Raw genomic sequence first — 18,295 nt, 5'->3', positions numbered from 1 at the left:
ATACTTTAGAAATCTGAAGTCAGGACATTAAGAACAATTATGGCTATTAACACTCATACAATAATTTCATTTTTGAGTAAATTAAAGTAAAAAACTTTTTTTAAAAAGCATTTTAGATGACAGTTTAACCAAGTTAATCCCAAAGATGGAATTAAAACATTTATCATACTGATATTTTCTCAATTATGATAGTTAATATTGGTGTTTCATTTCATTCAGATCATACACATGTTAAACTTTATCCAACATGGTATGTTGGATTTAAGTTGCTTTAGCCTTGAAGGGCGTTGTACACTCTCAATGATTCAACATGGAATGAGCCCATATATATAAGCAGTTACATCAACTCAACTGACACGAGGGTTCCCCGAATTCTGATTCTTTTTTCTGATGGTAAAATAAGAAGAAATGAGAGGAATTGATCGGAGTGTAGTTTTTAATGCTATAGATGTGTCCTGTATGGTACCACACAGCCCCTCCACTGGGTGAAATACAAGTATGTGGTTTTGAGGTGGATGTCTCTTTAATTTAATTTTCAAACCCCCTGAAAAAACACAGGTGAATGTTGTGAAGTTTTCCTCCAAATATGTCATGTTTTCAGACATAAGGACAAGCAAGGATGGGAATTGATAAGAATTTAGTGATTCTGGTTCCATTATCGATTTGATTCTCTATCGATTTTCATTGGATTAAAGAATAAACTATAGTACAGATGGCTTTGTTTGCATTAATTCTTTCATGTCAAATATTTGCTAACATTTTGCATTCAATTCTAATAAACTTCCTAAAGGGTTCTAAAGGTGTAGTTAAAGGAGTGTTAGATCTACCTGCTGCAGCCTCTGAGTCTCGTCGTCATTTAAATGTAATTCTAGGACCTGGAGATTATTCATAAACAATAGTAAAGCAGGTTGATGCAGTGAAACGACTCTAACATTAAAGCTGCAGTATGTAGGAATTATGTTCTAAGTAATTGTAAAATTGCCTTGACTGTCACCAGACATTAAGGAATCATGTTCATTTCAAATACTGATCTCACTGACAGTAGTAGTCCAGCCAGAATATGTGCAGTTCAAAAGCTCAGTGTCAGCCCTGAAATGATGTTTATGTTGACATTGTGTGTTTTGGTCTGATGCCCCGCCCATCACCTGTCTGCTAATCACAGAGTCAGAAGCCTTTCAGCATCCAGGTTGCCAGGTCCCAGTGGGCTGCAGCTGGAACATTTCTGATCACAAATGTCTGACGTTATTAAACCTAAAAGGACTCTTATTATTCCCAAATACATCGTGACAAAGTGAGAAATAAAACAAGGAGATGTATAGAAGATGATTTAGAAACATGGAGACGGCTGAAAGAGGAGAAGGATTTGAAGACTGACGCCGGCCCTGCCTTAGTCTGACCACCGGTAAGAGCCACTCAGAGCCGGGGTCGCGGCCTCTTCACCTGGTCCCTTCTTCCGGGGCCGGGCAGCAGTCTCTTCTCCTGGCCCCGGTGAAGAGACTGCCGGTCCGGGACTGGTGAACAGACCAGGTACCGGTGTAGGACTTGTCTCTTGCCATGGTAGCTCCTTGTAGTTCAGTGTTTTTTGTGGAAGTGACCTGTTCATTTAGCGGTGTGTAATCTGAACGAGGGGGGGGGGGGGGGGGGGGGGGTGTTCGGTCCGTGGTTCGGTCGGGGGGGGGGGGTCGGTAGCTCGGTGTCCGTGGTTCGGTTGGGGGGTTCAGTTGGTAGTTCGGCGTCTGTGGTTCGGTGTGTGTGGGGGGGATCAGTAGTCCGGAAAGTGGGGGGGGTCGGTAGTCCGGTGTCCGTGGTTCGGTGGTGGTGGGGGGGTGTCGGTAGTTGGGCGTCCGTGGTTCGGTGGTGGTGGTGGGGGGGTTAGAGCTCCTGAATCTTCGCAAATTTTCATTTGACTGTGCAGGACATTTGTTCTGGCCTGTTATATATTAGACTTATGTAGAGTAAGTCTGGTGATGATTTTTTTGTATGAAATTTATGGTGTGGTGGCAAGGATTAGAGGAAACGCTAGTAGTGGATGCTCATGCGGGATCTGGCAACCCCTAGTCTGGGCGGAGGAGGAGAGGATACCACGTTCTACAGTATTTTGAATGTAATTGCAGTACCAGTTTTGGCCACAATCCTACATACTGCAGCTTTAACAGGATCGATAGAACCTGGAGGAGTTTAATGTTAGCGGCTGAGACGTAGGATGCCTTGCTGTAGGCTCCGCCTCCAGAGCCACAGCCCCCTTCACTAAACAGCCAATCAAAGATGTTCCATTGGTGCAGTCTAACTGGATGCTGTGGTTAAATGTTTGCACATGTTGGAGGTATTTAACCCTTTGTTGTAACTGAAGCTCAGCAACTGCTGTACATGGTTCTAGTGTCGTCTTTACTGGTGAAATACAACCATACTACACAGGCTTCTGAACCAAAATATGGAAGTGATGTAATGATGCATTTGACATGATGATGTCATAGAACCAATAAACGGAGTCACTGAGCAAACAGATACACGATTCTAAGGAACTGAGCTACTGGGAACAAGAACTGGTTCTCGATTCCCATCCCTATGGACTAGAGTTGAAGTTGAGGCCTCCTAGAGTAAACAGAGTCAGAACACACAGATAGAACATAACTGATGAGCCTCACATATTCTAAATTCTCTATTTATATAAATCTTTATTCATATAAATACCAAATTTCTCCTTTTCCTTTATCTCACTTGTGGTTTTTTTCTACCTGTTTTTTTTGCAGTGGTGTGTTGTATGTTGCTGCTGTCAACTGTGAAATTTCCCCATGGTGGGATTAACTAAGTCTATCTTATCTTATCTTATCTTATCTTATTTATCTTATCTTACCTTATATCAAGGGTTTCTGTAATTACGGCGCTTCTAGGTGATGGGGTGACTGGTCTCGAGCCCAACACCCAACCTGAAGGACCAGTTACTGCTCTTTGTCTCAAACTGGTTTAACTAGACCTGCAGGGACATGAGGCTTGACCGACTCAGGTCCTGGATCATTAAGGTACTCGAGCCACTTCTCCATGACGAGGTGATAACCCACATAACAGGGTGGCAACAAGCTGAAACTAGCATTTTGAAACATTCATTTATCAAAACCTCTTTGTCTGAGGCCTGGAGAAACTTCTGATGAGTTTTAGTCCAGAGACAGTTTGCTCATGCTTTCATTATAATTCCTTAACTAGAAGCACTCGGAGAGGGCAGACCTCCTCCAAGGCTGATCAGTGGCCCCCCCCTGTGGGCCCCCCCACCCCCGATCACCACCAAAATTTAATCATTTCTTCCTTATCCCATTTCCAACAAACCCTGAAAATTTCATCCAAATCTGTCCATAACTTTTTGAGTTATGTTGCACACTAACGGACAGACAAACAAACAAACAAACAAACAAACAGACAAGCAAACAAACAAACCCTGGCAAAAACATAACATCCTTGGCGGAGGTAATAAAAGTCACTGATGTCATACATGTGATGATTTACACACTATGCGATTTCTCTGTGCTCTCAGGTTCAGGATCTCAGGTTCTGGTAAATTTTATTACAGAAGATTTCGCTGATATCTCCTCCAGAGCCACAGTTTCAAATCAAGCCTCAACACAGCTATGACATGAACACATAAATCAGGTGATGCTCAGGTGAGTTGGTGAGTCATGGTCTTGACCGGTCCAGAGTTCTCTTTGTCTGAGATAAGACCAAGCCTCATTTTCCAAACTGGCAGGACGTTTGCTCAGAGAGAGTAACAGAGAACAGGAAGTAGTTTTGGTTTCAGAGAGTGTGCCTCAACAAAAAAAAAAAGAACAAAAAAAGGTCAATAAACATTGTCATACACACACATTAACCCAAACTCACACAAACACAACAACCCTGCTGAACCCCCGCACACAAAACAGAACATGATGGAGCAAAATGTCCAATACCCACAATACAATGTGGCTAACACTCTACACTGGTGTTTCCCAACCTTTTTGAGCCACAGCACATATTTACATTCCAAAAATCCCAAGGCACACCACCAAACAAAAATGTCACAAAAAGTGTATTTATTGAAATATTATGCAAATCTAGTCTCAGTGTACTTACTGAGTGTGAAACCTGGGCCTGTTTAGTTGAACACAAAACTGATATTCTTGCAGGAACTGAAGCTCTTCGTGTGTGTCTTTCTTCAATTCCTGCAAGAATAAGCCCACCTCACATAGATAGGTTATGGAGAAAGGGAACAGAACTGAAATAACTTAATTTGCCAGAATGGGGAACTCATTGGCAGCAGTCACCAGACACTCTCCCGGGGGTTGGGGGGGCATGAGTACCCAGTTTACAGATTGAGGTCCTTTGTGTAATAATATAATAGAGCAGGGGTGTCAAACTCATTTTCTTCCAGGGGCCATATTCAGCCCAATTTGATCTCCAGCGGGCCAGACCAGTAAAACAATAGCAGAACAGCCAATAAATAATGACAACTCCAAATTTTTTAGTGCAAAAATATAACATTAGATGATGAAACTATTTCTGTCCAAAACAAAAAAGATGTGAATAACTGGAAAAAACTGAAATTTTTGAAGAAAAACATTTACAATTTTATCAGTATTATGCCTCAACTTATGATTTCTACATGTGCGTTACAGATCAGATCTACCAAGACACGAAACAGGCAGAATATTGTTAAAATTGCACTTATTTTTCTGTAAACATTCCAGGTTGTTCATATTTGTTCAGGTTATTGACATTTTATTGTTAAAGGATTTCAGAATTTCATGTTCTTTGCAATAAATCAGAGAAAAAATTGGTGTTGCCATTATTTATAGGCATAATGTCCTATTATTTTTTTCACATTAAACCAAGAAGAAAATTTGGAGTCATAATTTCTAGGTTATTATGCTGTTATTTTTGGGTTTGATGCCCTTGACTGTTAATATCTTCAGGGTAATTTTTGCATTTTGCACTTTGTAAATTCATCTCGCGGGCCACATTGGAACCTTTGGAGGGCCGGTTTTGGCCCCTGGGTCACATGTTTGACACCTGTGTAATAGAGGCATATCCTCCTCGCCCCAACCTGATCTGCGGGTCTTACAGGTAACCCGCTGATCCACGCATCACTAGAGAGGGAGACTTTATCAACAGAATGCACTGCATCAGGGCCAGTTCACTTTCTCTTTCACTTTGCAAAGGGAAACAGGAGACTCTTGTTGTAGAGTGGATCATTGGCGCATGCAGTCGTACGAATCTATATCACATTGCTCGCTTAGAGTACCAATCAGCTGAAATTGGATAATCTTCTACGGCACATCTCGTGATTTCTCACAACACACAGTGATTGGGAAACACTGCGGTACAATATGTTCATCCCAAGACGAGACTTTCACACAGAACATCAACATTAGTGTGGACTGAACGTATGAATTTCAAAACCAGACAAACTACGCTTCTATACGCAATCACGGGGCTCTAACAGATTTAATTGCTGCCTGTTGGTGGACGTTGCCTTGGACGCGTGTCTTCTAACAGGCCTGTTGAGCGCAGCGCTGTCGCAGCCGATGCCTGGACAGATGCCGTCTCATCCATTAGCTGCCATGTCTTTATTTAACTGCTCTGTTTTCTTTGGCTGCTGTCCTGGAGCTGGCTGATGGATTTATTTAGCCCAAAGGAAAAATTCATTACAAGTTTTGTTAAAGATTTTAACACTTGTGATGATGATTTATGTATGGTGGAGGACTCAAACATCTCATGTTAGAAGAATACTTTAAAGAGAAATGACATGAATTGGATACTAATTTACATATCCACTGATGTAATATGTATTTGTTAAGAACAGCCGGATTTATTGATGCTGTAAGAAAATGAAAAATGATATATATACTGTACGTCATGTTGCTCTTAGCAGATCCTTATTTTATTTCACACTTTTACCGTTTAACACAGCATTCTGTTCGGTTTGACTAAATGTAAAATGATACTTGAGCTGGTGGACATTAGAAACATCAGTCACACACACTCACATTACTCCTCAGCTGTGAAGGCCAGTGGCGGACCTGCATCCTGGACGATTAATAAAAGCATGTTCATGGTGTTTCTTCTGCGGCCACAAACAGCATGACAAATCAGCGCTGCAGCTGATAATATATAGTCAAACCATTACTGACACTGTCCCCTGCTCGCTCATTTCTTCTCATCATAAACTACGAGTGGGCTGTTGGTGGCTCAGAAAGTGTCGTTTTTCACACCTGCTTCAGGCTAAAGAAACACTGATGAATTAAACAACAGGAAACCAATCAATCTGAGCGAGACGATTTGTCAGGTGTGAGCGACTGGATCACTGCCCGATGACAAATTCAGCCCCAGCTGCTGCCGGGTGTTCATTCAAACCATTGTGAATCATTGTGTTAACAGACACACAACAAACATGTTTTATATTGTCCAACAAGCTTCACTACATCAGCTCCAGCCCTGTGTGGTCATCAGCACATAGGGATGGTTTTCATCCAAATGCAGCGCAGATTTGGGACAACAAAATGTGAGTCAATGTGCACTTCCATCTACTGCTATTATGCAAATAGTAATAGCTGGTTCTTCATCATAGTCATTGATTCATACAATAACATAGAAGCTCAGGTGAAGAATGAGAGGCTGATAGATGTAAGAGGTGGAGTCAGCTTTTGATGATCAGCGTCACTGGTCTGGATGCAGGGCAAAAAGTCTGCATTAATACTTTGAGGTAGAATCACATCCACAACCTGAATCACAGTTTATTATAAAATACAAGCAAATTACAAACAAACTACAGGGTGTAACAAAAAAAATATATACATTTTGAAAAATTACCCCCAGTTCTGCATTGGATAATTTTTGGAATTTTCCTTTATGGACGTTGGTAGGTAGGGGATTGGTGGATATTTGTCCAAATTTACAGACCCAGGTTTTCATGCATGAGTGAGCAGGGGCAAATTGAGCAATCCAAGTTAAAACTGGTTTGTGCGCAGTAGCAGTGGGATTTAAGTCCAATCAGAGGCCATGGGAGGAAACAATGGGCATCCATCTTGTTTTCCACAAAATTGCCATCTCATAATGTGTACAGCCTTGTTACCTCCGCCAAAGAGATTATGTTTTTGCTAGCACTGGTCTGTCTGTCTGTCTGTCTGTGTGCAAGATAACTCAAAAAGTTATGGACGTATTTGGATAAAAATTTCAGGAAATGTTGATACTGGCACAAGGAACAAATGATGAAATTTTGGTGGTGGTCGGGGGGGGGCACTGATCGGCCTTGGCGGAGGTTTGCGCTGTCCGAGTGCTTCTAGTTGAATACATGTGAAACTAGAAGCACTCGGAGCGTGCAGACCTCCACCAAGGCTGAACAGTGTCCCCCCCAAAAAAATGTAATCATTTGTTCCTTGTGCCAGTATCAACATTTCCCGAAATTTTCATCCAAATCTGTCCATAACTTTTTGAGTTATCTTGCACACAGACAGACAGACAACGCCAGCAAAAACATAACCTCCTTGGCGGAGGTATTTACATGTAGGTGTTGCTTCTCATTGTCTCCGACTCAGATTTCCCCCAACGTGCATACATGTATGGGAGGTTGGCACTCCCCAGATTCCAGCACCTGTCTGCACATGAGAATGCATGTTGCAGTAACAGGATAGCTGCAACCTGGGAAGTGGAGATCCATCCTGCCATACTCATCTTTCCGTAACTCCCTCCATCCCATTTCCACACCTAAACAAGTTGAATTAACACTGAAAGGCAGGAACAGCTGCCATGGGTAAAGAAATGAAATTGTCATGGTGGCCAAAGTGTTAATGCTGTAACCTGGCAATTTTGTGGAAAACAAGATGGATGCCCATTGTCCCCTCCCATGACCTTTGATTGGATTTAAATCCCACCGCTACTTCGCGCAAACCAGTTTTAACTTGGATTGCGTAACTTGCCCCTCGAACATGCAAAGAAACATGCGAAGAAACAAAATAAAACAAAACAAAATAAAACATTTAAATGGACAGAATCTATCTCCATGCACATACAAGTCTGAATTTTGCATGTTTAAAAAGGAGTAGGAAGAAGTATAAACTTATTTAATCCTACCCCTCAGTGCTTTTACACCTTTATCACTAACTTAATACAAGAATCAAACAATACTATTTTCCTAATTTTAGCACCGAACCACAACAAATACATAATGCAGTAACTGAATTACACACAACAGTATGGTCATGGCAGTACAGTCATACAAACAGACTCAACAATTCAACCATTTTCTTCAATAATTACAGCAGATTTATCAATACATCATCCATAAACAAACAGGCCTCATTGTCATTTTTAAATACTGTACCTCTCAAGAACAATTTGTTCCACAATTTTACTCCACAGATGGTAATACAGAAACTTTTTAATGTAGTGCGCACTTTATGAATCTTTAAATTGAACTTTCCCCTTAAATCATAGCCTCCCTCTCTTTCACAAAACATTTCTTGAATATTGCCCGGCAGTAACTTATTCTTTGCTTTATACATTATTTGAAAAGTTTTGAATTCCACAAGGTCAATGAGTTTTAAAGTTTTAAATTGTAAAAATAGTGGATTTGTGTGTTCACAAAAACCAACATTGTGAATGATTCTTATTGCTCTTTTTTGCAGTATAAAAAGTCTTTGTAATGAACTTGTATATGTATTTCCCCATTCCTCCAAACCGTAACTTAAATAGGGTAAGATCAATGAATTGTACAGAATCTGAAGTGATTTTTGATCTAAGATCCCCTTTGCTCTGGCCAGGACTGAGATACTTCTGGATAGTTTGTTTTGTACATGTTTTATGTGAAGTTTCCAGCAAATTTTATCATCGACTCATCACTCATGCATGAAAACCTGGGTCTGTAAATTTGGACAAATATCCACCAATCCCCTAACTACCGACGTCCATAAAAGAAAATTCCAAAAATTATCAAATGCGGAACTGGGGGTAATTTTTCAAAATGTATAGTGTTTTTTTGATACACCCTGGATAACATCTTTTTTTCCCTTTTTCAGCAGGATTCTGAATGACTAGGCTGTATGTGATGGCTTTGCAGTTGTTATTTGATTAAAAATTCTGCATCAGTCTAGACCAGCAGTATTATAACAATGTTAATAATAGTATATGACAATATCCAGTTGAAATAAACACTAGCCAACATATTCTTGTACGTACAGCTGCAGTGTTTCATTAATCACCTAGATTGTTGCAGCTTAATTTGTCCCGTAAACAGTTTTATGATCATTTGATCATTTTTTCCACTGTAACATAACTCCAAAGCATCTGTGTAAATCAGTTTCACTACACGCTGGAGTTCAGAAGCCAGACGTGCAGCTGATGGACTCACAGGGATTCTTCCTCATTATTCCCTCAGCGGTAAAACAACACATTATACAAATGAGGCAAGTTAGTGCAGACAACACCCAAAGTTTATAGTAATAGCGCTTAAGTATTTCTATTAATACACTGATATAAATGCGCTAATCCAGTGGCCTGTGCTAGTGACACAAACCAAAGTTTAGTGGAACATTTACACGTAATCTAATTCCCCTGGTAAACCGCCCATTTAAATGAGTGTTCGAGGAGCAGGAAGGTTTAGACAGGACTGGCTTCTATTTTATTAATGACATGATCTGTGTGATTCACCCAGCTCTACCTGCATCATATAATGATGTTTAACCTTATGCACAGTTTGTCAGCTTTTCAAGCATTGCAATGTTTTGTATCTGTTTTCTGTTATGTTTTTTTTTCTGACTTTTTTGTTGTCTTTTTCTGTTTGTTGTTTTGATTCTAAGATCATTAAATCTCCTCATTATTCAACCTTTATTTAAACAGGAAAAATCCCATTGAGATTAAGAACCTCTTTTACAAGGGAGTCCTGGCCAAGTAAAATGACCACACACACACACACACACACACACACACACACCTACACACACACACACACACACACAGTCAGTTTATTACCCCACCCAGCGGCGCCACTACCAATTGTGGACCCCGTGAAAACGTAAACATTGTGGACCCTTTCATAAAATTCAGTATCTTGTCAAGCTGTTGGAGTGGGGGGGGGGGTGTCTATACATGTCACTTACGCTAGCATGAAAACGAAACTGAAAAATAACATACTTTCAATGTCTGACTCCTGAATTGTACAGCGGATCTTGCACGAAATTTTCACAACTTCTCGCCTGTATCCACTGGACCCCCCCCCCACTGCTCCATGGGACCCCCACAAATGCTGAGCCCCATGAATTTGTCATGTTTACCCCCCCTTATCAGCGCTCTAAATCTTTTTTTCCCCCATTTCTTTACAATGGGCGAAATTTCAAATGTTTGTTGAAACAAACTATTGGTTGAATTCCGACCAAACTGAGTTCATAGACTGCCAGTCACCCAGACTAGATGTGATTACATTCTGGGAAAAGTAGGTCAAACTTAAATTTTTTTATGAATTTTTTACATTTTTTTTTCTCCCATTTACTTATATATATACTTAGATTTTACATGTCTATAAAAATAGCAATTTTGTTTCAGTTTACTTCACACTTGGCAGATATATAAAGACAATTGATATGCTAACATCAGCGCACACATAGACATGATGACATCAGCTGGATCGATGCTAAAATAAACTACAATACGTGCGAGGGGCGGGGTTTGTTGTGCCTGACACCACTTGTTAAATCTTTTTCGATTCCACTGATTTGTATACTTTCATCAATAAACCAACAATATCTACACTTTCAAGGGGAAAACCTTTTTATTAATCTTTTTTTTTTTAATTTTTAACATCTCCACTCAGGTTTTTTTTTAAATACATAAACTAATGACATGAAAAAAACAGCTGGATAAAAACACACCTATTGACACATAATTAAATTAGACATTTTCTTTATGCCAGAAACATTCTAACTGTTACACACAAACGCAATTACACAAACTGCCTTTAAAGGTATAATGTGTGTGATATGGATTAAAGCTGTTGTGTTGTTGACTACTTTGACCAAACCAGTCATTTTACCTCCCAGAACATGAGGGTTGTTGGTCTTCAGCTGTTTCCATCTGTAAGTTTGTTTGTGTTGTTATATGACTTTGTTGTATTGGCATATTAGTAGAATCAGCTAACTGTTTTACCCCTGTTTTGTTCAGTGATATTTTTGTTATTTGACTGGAGCGATATAGTTTGGTTATTAAAGAAAATAAACACAACAACAAAACTCCATTTATAAAAACAGATCCAGGTGCAGCTCTGACTCTGTGTGGCTGAGCCGTGCTTGAAGTCATGGTAATAATGTTTGATTTTGTGATGGATTTTGATGTACAAGGTGAGCTTCAGAGGATAGAGGTGGACGATAAAAAAAAAAGAGAGAGAGAGAGAGAGAGAGGAGACTCTGAAGTGAATGAGCTGGAAAAGTCATGATACAAATCTGACAGAACACACTATATGGTTTGTTGTGTTCTGGTTTCAGACCTGATGTGAGAAAACTGTTGGATGCACCTGCCCATGGTGGAGGAGAAATGCGAATCATCTGTACAATCACAACTGCAGCACCAAAATGCAACCAAAACAACCTGCTGTAGTAATATGCCTGTCATGATTTTAGAGTAACTAAAGCGGGGAACACACATAAGGATTTTCTAAAACTGAAGAGTTTGTATCTGTTACAGACCCCACACATGAAGATAAAAAAATCAGGCATTGAACAGTTTTGATCATACTGTGTGTGGTGTGCTCTGACAATTTCAACACAGCACACCACACACATAAAATCTAGTCCTCCAAGCCAGAAATCTCGCGTGATCAAACGTGACCTAACAAAAACTAAGAAGAAACATAGCATGACTCAGGAGCAGAGTCCTGCAACGGGTCGGGTAACCCACAAAAACAAGCAGGGATGGGTAAAAAAAAAAAAAAAAAAGAAGACGGATTTTCGCAGGTACCGGCACGGGTAAAATTAAATGAAATGGGGGTGAGTAGTGGGCAAGGAAGTGAAAAAATAAAAAATTCATGGATGAAAATAATTTGCAGGACATTTAATGATGATAATCTACTTTCACTGTTGTTGATCAGCAGTGGGTTTGTTTTATTTTGAAGTGAGCTTCACCTGTTTACAGCATTGAGTAGCACATATTAGAGATTAATGATGGTGTGTGTTTTAGGCAAAAATAAAGGCCTTAAAAGTGAGTTACTGTGTAGACAATGGGTTTAATCAGGGTCAGGTTGCAGGTCTAATGTACGTGGGTACAGGCGGGTTTGGACCTGTTCAGGACTCTGCCTGGGAGTCATTGGCTTTCCCCACACACAAAGATTTTTGGTTGTTAATATTGAAAAAGTTTAATATTTACAGTTATCGGCCCCATCTGTTTCAGAGGCGATTATCAGGACAAATTCACTCTTAACACACCTCAGACCACAGGATAATCTGACAGGATAATTTTATAAAACATAAAATAATCTGGAGTTGCTGTCCTTGGTTGGGAAGGGGGAAAATCAAGACAAAAACAGCCAAATTATCTTTAAGCATGTACCCCACTTGAGGAGGTTTTAAAGGGTTTTTTAGAGAAGATATAACACAAATAGATCCTGTGTTTGTCGTGAGCGTTCTGCATGTATGATTCATTTTAAATATTTTGTTCATTATAAATATTGTGTTCGTAAAAATTCAACTGTTTGCTCAATAGGAAAAATGTCAAAACGGGCTGATAAATAGACCTTGTTCTTTCCATAGACATCTGAGCATGCTCAGTGCCCCCCCCCCCCAAAAAAAAAACCCAAAACAAAACAAAACACAGAGCAGTGAGTGAGACCGATAGAGGGTTTAATTTTTTTTTTTTTTTTGTTATTTGCAGTGTTGTGGTGATTTTCCTTCTTTTTTTTTTTTTTTTTTTTTTTTTTTTACTGTGTTTTACTGAGTTTTGACTGTGTAACTGCTTTTTGGAGTCCAACCAGGTGCCAAAAATCAGCTGGACTGATTTAGAAAAAAAAAAATAGCCCCTAAACAAAAACTACTGGGCCCAGATTCAACTCCTTGTTGTTGTTCAGTGTGCTCCAGTTCACAGTTCATGTTCCACATCCTAAATCTCTTACTGATGTACATTCTGAGAGCCTTATTTAGTAAAAACCTGTCAAACTTTAGTTCCTCTCCGTCTTTTACTGTTATTCCATCCTGTTTGGACCCTAAAACCCAAAATAAAGCAAAACCACTGAAGAAAAGGAACACAAGCACATGCTCACAGCAGTTTTTATGAAACTGTGTCTGTATGTGGAGTGAAACTTTGGAACAGTCTGGACATCCAACACAAGCAATGCCAAAATATCCACAGATTTAAACTGTTATATAAACAGATAGTCTGGTCCCAGTATAAAGACAGTGTCCTAATACTGATGTTACATCAATATTCTGTCTTATAACATTAATGTGTGCTTGCTGTTTCTCATCTAGTTGACATGTGTTGTCCCTTACCTTCTGGTACTGTTCTTACCATTGCTGGTATGTGCTGCCCTTTACCATTGGTGGTACTGTATTTTTTTTTTCTCTCTCTTACCATTATTGGTATGTAATTCTTATAATGTAAGTTGACGGTTAACTGTTACCTGTGGTAACACCACTAGGAATGTACTTTGTTTCTATTTTTCACATACATTTTGGTTATGCAAGGTAAATACGGTCGAATGAGTTCATTCTAATTTGGTCTAGGCCTATTTTTTTGTTCATTGTTCTGGCTTGAAGTCTAAGGACATGAGTGAGGATTTAAAACATTATTATATTAAGTTATTTGATGATGAGAATGGGGGTGGGATTAAATACATTTTTCTTCTTCCCACTCCTTTTCAAGTGTAGATGAATGATTTGGGAATTCTGAATTTGCATGTATTCTGTAAATGCTTGAAATAAACAAAGTGGAAGAAAAAAAATACTGAAACAGATGACAATTCACAGCAGCACCTTTACCTGGAATAATGTCAGAGGTTAAAGGGTTAACATTAGTGTCTCAGTCTCTGTACTGTTAAGGTAATCTGTATATCTGGACTATGTGTATCTGGCACAAATGTGAGACTTTGCTTTGACTTTCCATGTGATGATGTAGAGGATAAGACGCCAAATGGTAACAAGTATAGACCTGTGTTTAATCTGAGTTACAATAATGAGGACGGCCTTGGAAACCTGGCTCCTGTTGGATCACTGGCCACAAGAAGTGTGAAATCTACAAATTATGAGGTGCTGAGATTGGCCTTTTTTGTGCAACTGCCTCATGACACTGACTAGAACTCATTCAATTTTCCCTGTTCAGTGGTCAAGGTTGGGAATAATTCCCAAAATTGTAAGCAACATTTTTAAAAATCACATCTCTGTCAAAATTCACCTGATTTAATGCTAATTCATCACAAACATGGATACTGTCAAGATCTAATGTCAGAAAAAAGTTGATGAGTTTCTAAAAAAAAAATAAAATAAAATCACTGTATCAAGATTTTATACAGAATTCTTTCAAACTTGTTTGGGCTGTTGTGTTTTTGGATAAATTTGAGTCATTATCGCTGAAGTCAGTGTGTGATCACTGGGGATCACACACATGTTGATATGTTGAGGTTAACCTGCTTTAGCTTTGGAAGAGCTTTGTGTACATGAACCCATACACTGTAAAAAAAAAAAAAAAAAAAGAAAAAAAAAAGAAAAATCCAGTTGTTTTTACGATTAAAAAAAAAACAAACAAACTGGCAGCTGTAGTTACCAGAACAATACTGTAAAAAACACATCAAACCGTAAACATATTTATGGAGTAACATGTAGCTGTAGCATTTTAAACATATATATTTAACACTGGATTTAAATGGTAAATGGACTGGTAAACAATGGACTGGACTTATATAGTTCATTTTATACATCTTCATGGTGCCCAAAGTGCTTTTCAAAGGCACCAGGTCCTACTGGGAGCAATTTAGGGTTCAGTGTCTTCCAAGGACACTTTGACATGTGGCCAGTCAGAACCAGGATTTGAACCGGCGACCCCTGTAATTTCCCAGCTTGGGATAAATAAAGTCTATCTATCTATCTATCTATCTATCTATCTATCTATCTATCTATCTATCTATCTATCTATCTATCTATCTATCTATCTATCTATCTATCTATCTATCTATCTATCTATCTATCTATCTATCTATCTATCTACCTACCTACCTACCTACCTACCTACCCACCTATTTATTTTTGATCACTGGATGACCCGCTCTACTGACTGAGTCATAGCCACTTGTTAATTTACATATTTAAAATGTTAAATTCTTAAAAAAAAAAAAAAATTCATAAATATATTTATTGTCATTTTCTTTGTTTTATAAGAACAGGCAAAAAAAACCACACAAATACATCAAAACAATCCCTACCACCCCCCCACCCACACAACAGCACCCACTCTCTGTGCAACAAAACATACTTAACAGACACAACTTAATTGACTATGCAGACAAGTCCTTTAAAAATTGCAAAAAAGGTGTCCAGATCATATAAAAGTCTTTGATCTTTCCTTTAGCCAGGTACGTCAGCTTTTCCATTGCCAGGTTAGAAAACATTTCTTTAATCCATTGGTTCACTGTGGGTCCTTGAATATCTTTCCATTTCAAAGAAATAACTCGTTTGGCTGTAATAAACAACAATTTAAAAGTTTCCTTTTTCTTCCAATTACTTGAAACTGCTCAGGGAAGATGTACAAAACACAACATTTTGGATCCAAAGGGATAACACATTCTGTAAATCTATGAATTAAATTAAGAGTCTCTCTCCAAAAATTCTGGAGTTTCTCACAGGTCCACATACAGTGAAACAAAGTGCCTATTTCCTTATTACACTTAGTACAAATGTCAGGAATGTTAGGATTAAAACGGTGTAGTTTTACAGGGATGACAAATGTTCTAAATAACCAAATTCTTAAATGTTTACTTTTTTATTACCTTTTTAATTAAACAAAAAAACAAAAAAAACACAAATAGGTTGTTATTTCAACATTGTGGTCTTACAATTTAAACATCACCACATTGTTTTTCAATTTACAGATACATTTTCTCAAAATATAGAAGAATAGAAATAAAAACTTTCTACATACAAAGCTGGTTTTGTTAACATACTCTTCCTATAAAAACTACAGCTATATTTAATTTAATTGTTAGCACAAAAATCTTTTCAAATAAACAACATTGCATTGTATTTTCACTTACAGGTTTTTTTGTTGTTGCAATTTTACAACTTTTTGGTGTTAATTCTATGGTCATTTTTTACAGTGTATAGAAGCAGTTACTAAAATTCAACTGACATGAGGGTTTCCTGAACAGACCTGTGTTACGATTATGACGGTGGCTGTGGGAATCTTTCTCCTGTTCTGGATCACTGGCTTCAAGAAGTGTGAAATCTACAAATTATGATGTGCTGATGTTTAAAGTTCTTGTTTCATATTCTTCAACCAGCTACTTAACATTGCTTTTCATGCCACACCAGTGTCCTCGCAGACTGTCTGACAGCACACGCCCTTATCTGCACTGCTTTGATTCATCACATTAAGACAACAAAAAATCTAAGTTTTGACACAGAGGAAGCAGTGAGACGATGCCAGCCTTTGTATCCTGACCTCCAATGTGGACATATTTAGACAGGGAAAATTAAAAAAAAACCCTCCTCTGTCAAATAGTCTTAGTGTCAGTTCTTTGCATCATCACCACCAGAGCTACAGGTAAGACGTCATACCTCACAGACTGTGAATGGACCCACAGTGGTCCACTTCTCTGCAGTGACAGAGAGAGATAGGGATCTTTATGGATAGCCCAGGGAATCAATCACGTAAAATCGGGTTCCAGCCTCCATGCCTCTGTCTTATCAAGTGGCAGCATACTGACCGATGGCCCAGATTCCAGATGATCTACATGCCTTTACGTAAGTGCGACTAATCCATCAAGAACCAGACCACCGAAACTCACTCCATCATTCCTGCTCACACCTTTCACACTGGAATAGTTTTTCTTTCTTTATTTTTTTTAATCACAGATGCGGAAACAAAAAACTATTCTGCTGAGAAGTGTCTTCCAGTTAGCGTCATTTTTAATAACAGACACGGTATCACAAACTTCCCCCTAATAAAGAACACAGAGCTCACATGTATGCAGTTCATGTAGAGGTGAAGATGGAAACAGTTCTCAACAATCCAAAAGTCACATCGTTAGCTTCAGAGTATAAGTCCCACACCATATGGACAAAAGTATTGGGACACATTGAATTCAGGTGTTTCTTTTCTAGCAGGGGTCCGGGATACAAAATGTCATAATATAGTTTTATATTGTACTACATACCACTGTATTGCATTAGTTAGTTTTATTTCAACTGTTATCTTTGCTTCCAAAATGCCTCAGAAATGGTTTTTACTTCATTTCTCTCGTCATTGATTTTTTTTTTTTTTTTTTATCCAAGACTTTGATTTATTTTTTTAAACTTTTAATTTTAAATTTTTAAAACACTTTTACAGCACAGTAACAACAAAAACAGAGCACAAAACAACAAGAAGGGAATGCTGTTCCATATGCACTCATCTGCTTTTCTGCATCAGACCTGGTGGCAAGAATTAGTGTCCTTGAATATGGTCCATTTGGCCCATCTTCGATTAAAAGTTCCCACCTTAATCCTCAGATGAAACCTTCATTTTTCTATGGTATATATTTCCTCTATAATGTCCAGCCATTGCTGTGGTTGAAAAGGGTCACTTTTTAACCAGTTCCTTGTGACAACCTTTTTGCAGGCAAGAATTAATATTTTTAATTAGTAAGTGTCTTCTCTTTTAATTACATCATCAGGTATTAGACCCGGTTAGATAGTCTGGGGGTCCATTGGAATTTTATAATTCAAAATGCCCTCCATTGTCTGAACAACAGTGTTCCAAAACATTTGCATTTTTACACGTCCAAAAGATATGTGAGTGCTTGGCATTCATGTGGTCACACCCTCTCCAACACTGCTGCTGTTTTCCTAATTGTTTGCTTTTTATGTTTGGTGTAATAAAAAAACAAATGAGGTTTTTCCAGCCAAATTCTCACCAGCTATCCATGACTATGATTTTAAATGTCCCAACTCTAAATATCTAAAATATTTTTCATGCTCTGACTGTAAATGATCATTTTCTACCACATCTACTTTTGTCACATTTCACAAAATCTCCCATTAAACTTTAAGAAAATATTGATGCTTATAAACTATATGGACCAAAATATTCAAACACATCATGTCTA

This window comes from Sphaeramia orbicularis, chromosome 12 (assembly GCF_902148855.1).
Source record: "Sphaeramia orbicularis chromosome 12, fSphaOr1.1, whole genome shotgun sequence".
NCBI classification, from domain to species: Eukaryota; Metazoa; Chordata; class Actinopteri; order Kurtiformes; family Apogonidae; genus Sphaeramia; species Sphaeramia orbicularis.
The sequence above is the reverse complement of the archived record's forward strand: the minus strand, read 5'-3'. Positions refer to the sequence as shown.